The sequence below is a fragment of the Polyodon spathula genome, unplaced genomic scaffold (genome assembly GCF_017654505.1).
Source record: "Polyodon spathula isolate WHYD16114869_AA unplaced genomic scaffold, ASM1765450v1 scaffolds_212, whole genome shotgun sequence".
NCBI lineage: Eukaryota > Metazoa > Chordata > Actinopteri > Acipenseriformes > Polyodontidae > Polyodon > Polyodon spathula.
This window is the reverse complement of record NW_024471705.1, coordinates 1-4,216: the sequence shown is the minus strand read 5'-3', so window position 1 is coordinate 4,216 and position 4,216 is coordinate 1. Positions and strand designations below refer to the sequence as shown.

The window sequence follows — 4,216 nt, the reverse complement described above, 5'->3', positions numbered from 1 at the left end:
CACAGATTGCTACCAAGAGATTGTATTTAACCAACTGTAGAGGTATACAAATGAGCTGTGTCCCCTACTTAACTCGTCAGTAATAATAATATCTCTATATAGCGCCTTTCATAGTGGACCACCATCACAAAGCGCCTTACAGAGGCAGGCTGTGAACTGGGCATTATATGTAGAGTCACTTCCAATAGGACATTGGAGCATAAGGAGGTGAAGTGACTTGCTCAGGGTCACACACAGTGAGTCAGTCTGTGGCAGAGGTGGGATTTGAACCCGTGACCTTCTGGTGACACGCCCCTGGACTTTAACCACTGGACCACACTCCCTCAGAACAAAATGCTTTATAGATTTTAATGGCAGTCCACTGCATTTAAAAATCTTTCAGTTGACCAACATGGCCTTGTTGAAACATTTGTCTATAGAACTAAAATCTCTTTTCTAAAAGTGTGTTTTCAAGATTACTAACTGTGACGGTCTACAGTAAGTGGAATGTATGGTACTCCAGGGTGCATGTTTCTGGGACATCACCATGCCTCTGGTACGTTGTGAAGCACAAAAGCTGGCCTTCAGGTGCCACAACATGCTTGCTTGTGATTGCACAAGACGAGGTCATTGGAAATGAAAACCGACTAACACAATAGGATTAAATGCGATGTCCTTAGATATTGCCATGGCTATAACATCACATAATGTATTGGCGTGAATAGGAGGATGATCCTTGCCATTGTACAATATAGAACATAGGGACATCCTTCATAGTGTGACATTCTGTCTAACCATTGAAATGATCTCTCTACTTTCAGAGACAAATACAGGATCCTGGAGGGTACTGCAGAAGAAGGGAACTGACAGCGAAACCCGGACAAGAACAGTGTGTTAATTTAAAATACTTTGTGAGAGAAGATGTCAGTTTAAAAGCATTGAACAAGCAATGACCTGAGGCAGAACTCTGTTTCAATGTGGATGACCAAGCTATACCTCTTATAAAATATGAAGACCTGCCTAGTGGTCTTGAATATATAACTCCACTCAACACTGTAGACCTCTATAGCGGTCTAGGAAAGAGAACTCCACACAACCCCGCTGACCTGTATAGAGGTCTTTAGGAAAGAGGCCTCTACTCAACACTGTAGACCTGTACAGAAGTCTATAGGAAAGAGAAATCCACTCAACACATCAGTCCTCTATTGTAGTCAAAGAAACAGCTCTAAAGAATGCCCATATGTACTACTTGAAAGACGTTTTTCATTTGTTTTAAATTAGGTATCAGGGATTGTACTGTGTCATTATAAAGCTTGAGAGTTCCATTGCAAAAGAGACTTGTTGAAACGCTGGTCTGCTAGACATAGAAGATTTACTTGGAAGTAGGTATTGGCTTAACTAGGAGGACAGCATCAGAATGCAAACTGTTCCATGAATTTATCAGAGGACGTCACTGGTCTGACGGCCATTTACGGCTGTGTGTTCATCGTGGGTCTTCCTGCGAACCTGCTCTCTCTTTGGGGGCTCTTCCAGCTTCTCTGGAGCAGGAATGTTCTGCCCATCTTCATCTTGAACCTCCTGGTGTCTGATCTGATTCAGCTCATCACCTTGCCTTTCTGGGTCATCTACCTGCAGAAAGAGCACAGGTGGGATTAGGGAGAAGTGATGTGCAATATTGTGGGGTTTATCTTCTACGTCAACCTCTATGCCAGTGTGGTGTTCATGTGCCTTGTGGCGATTGACCGCTATGTCGGCATTGTCCACCCCCTGACCTGTCGAAGATTCCAGACAGCTAAATCTGCTGTAGCAGCAAGCTTTGGGGTGTGGCTAGTCAACTTCCTGTATTGTCTGTTTGGTCTGTTACCCTCAGTGTACTAGGAGGACCACATGTGTATGAAGGTGTATCCTGTGGACCGTCGCTATGCTGTATTCAAGATTGGGAGCATCGTGCTTGGGTTTCTGCTGCCATGCTTCACATTGGGGTTTGTAAGATCTTATTTCTTATAAGTGATTTTTCCATTCCCAGATGATGAACACTCCACACTTACTGTTTTTGGGGTCCCTGGTAGAAGTAGGATAAGAGAGAGTGTTACATTGGCTTTGGCTTTCCTGCGGTTTAGGGAGGCCAAACCTGTCTGGGAACGGTTTCAAGTGAGCTCAGGGCTGCCCTCTGTCCTCTGTCTGTCACATCTGAGCTGTTGTGGTGACAGAACGTACTTGGCTTCTCTAAATTGGAGTGAAAGTAAGGGGAGATAATTGGGCACACCATTAGAAAGGGTTAAATATCTTTAAATAATATGATGTAAAAATTGCAAAAAAATGACAAATACATTTATAAAACCTCGATGTGACCTAACCTAATGGGTATCAGTTTAATAAATAAGTTGCATGTTAGCATGAACACATTCAAGTGCAGTTCACATATTCGGCTAGTAATCTCATACCTGAATGCCTGAATATATATATATATATATATTATATATATATATATATAATATATATATAATATATATATATATATATATAGACACACACACACATATAATTCAATACTGGCAGCTGTAGGGGGACAGCGTCGAATTGTCAACCTGTCGAGTAGTAAATGGACAGTCCAGTAGGAAGTGGACAGTCGAATAGTAAATGGACAGTCCAGTAGTAAATGGACAGTCCAGTAGGAAGTGGACAGTCGAATAGTAAATGAACAGTCCAGTAGGAAGTGGACACCCGACCTCAGAAACTGGTAGTTCACTAATCGCCCATCACTGAATTGTGAAGTCATTGTGCAATGCATTGTCATATTAATGACATGTTAGAACATTAGTAAACTGTTTTAAAAAGTTCCAAGCAGTGTTTAATATAGTGGAGAAACAGATTTTAAGAAACAGTAAATTTACAAATAGAGCACAAGACATAAAATACTTTTGAGAGGGCTTACAGTACTGGTCGACCTATTTCACAATTTCTACCTATTCAACTCAAATCAGTAGTCATTCTACCCCTAAACCTGTGATCAATCTTTTTTGTGCAGGTTCACAGCGATTAGGATCTGATCTGCTCTCCATCTGTGACTCAGGACGAGCAAAGGAGAATCGTGGGCATTCTCTGCACCCTCACCGTCATCTCTGTGGGGACCTATAAGTTCCTGGCGTTCTTCATTACCATCTGACACCTACGAGTTGGAGAAAGCCCTCTTCCTCTGTTATCGATTCTGCTACGGGCTGACGAGCTTCAACAACATCCTGGACCCCCTCTTTTACATCTTCATCTGCGACGACATTCGCCAGCAGCTCAGGAAGTCCCTGCTTTAATGTGTTATAGCCTGGCATATCAGCTTAAAATGCAAACAGAGTGCAGTCTCTGTGGCGCAATTGGTTAGCGCGTTCGGCTGTTAACCGAAAGGTTGGTGGTTCAAGCCCACCCAGGGACGGGTTGTTTTTACTTAAATAAATAAATAAACCTATTTCGAATATGTAACATATAATTATATAATATCGTATATATATATATATATATATAATACAATACAATTAAAGAGTGTTCGTTATATATATAGTATTGAGAATATAGCCGACTGTATCTTGCTTTTAACGAACACTCTTTAATTGTAATTATTTTTTTGTAAACCCTTTAGTGTTGTTAAGTAATATTTTAATTTGCAAAAATCTACTGCAACGCCCAGCCTTGTCAAAAATTGAATTAAAAAAAAAAAAAACGACAAACCTTTAAAAAAAAACTATGAATTTCAGTTTATTTTACAATTGAATTATCCAATATTTACAGCATGACTTAACGCCGAGAAAAACAATTTTAGAAGAAAAAAACGTAATACGTATGATGATTTATTAAATAACACAATATGTTTTGTTAAAATTGTAAAAATATTAAAGTCTGGGCGGCGTGTTGGTGGATATCTCACCCCAGCTCTGGTCTCAGCGGCTCCAGTAAGGGAAAGGGATTCCCTGGGCGAGGCTGTCCGGTGCTCTCGGTCTCTCACTGTTCAGGGAAGCCTCGTAATACACGGATGCGCCCCGGGCATCGCACTCCCAACCCGGCCATCTCCCTCTCGACGCATCGGCGGTTTGGAAGACCCGGAGCGGACCCAGCGGCGCTCGGCGAGGGCTCCGGGGCTGTGCCGCACATCTCTGACTCATTTTGGGTAAATGTCGCGCTCTCCTGTTTTGAAACCACACCTGGAACGGAGAGAAGTAAGGCTTCAATTGTGATTTATTTACGAGGC

At 41.8% G+C, this 4,216-nt stretch overlaps 1 non-coding gene and 1 pseudogene across 1 annotated transcript; both read left to right on the top strand.

Moving 5' to 3' along the window:
• The first annotated feature begins 486 nt into the window (after nucleotides 1–486).
• On the top strand, nucleotides 487–3,287 carry LOC121308088 (annotated as a pseudogene).
• Nucleotides 3,288–3,332: 45 nt separating this feature from the next.
• trnan-guu lies at nucleotides 3,333–3,406 on the top strand. The gene has a single exon. It is a non-coding gene; the product is annotated as a tRNA-Asn (tRNA).
• Nucleotides 3,407–4,216: the final 810 nt, after the last annotated feature.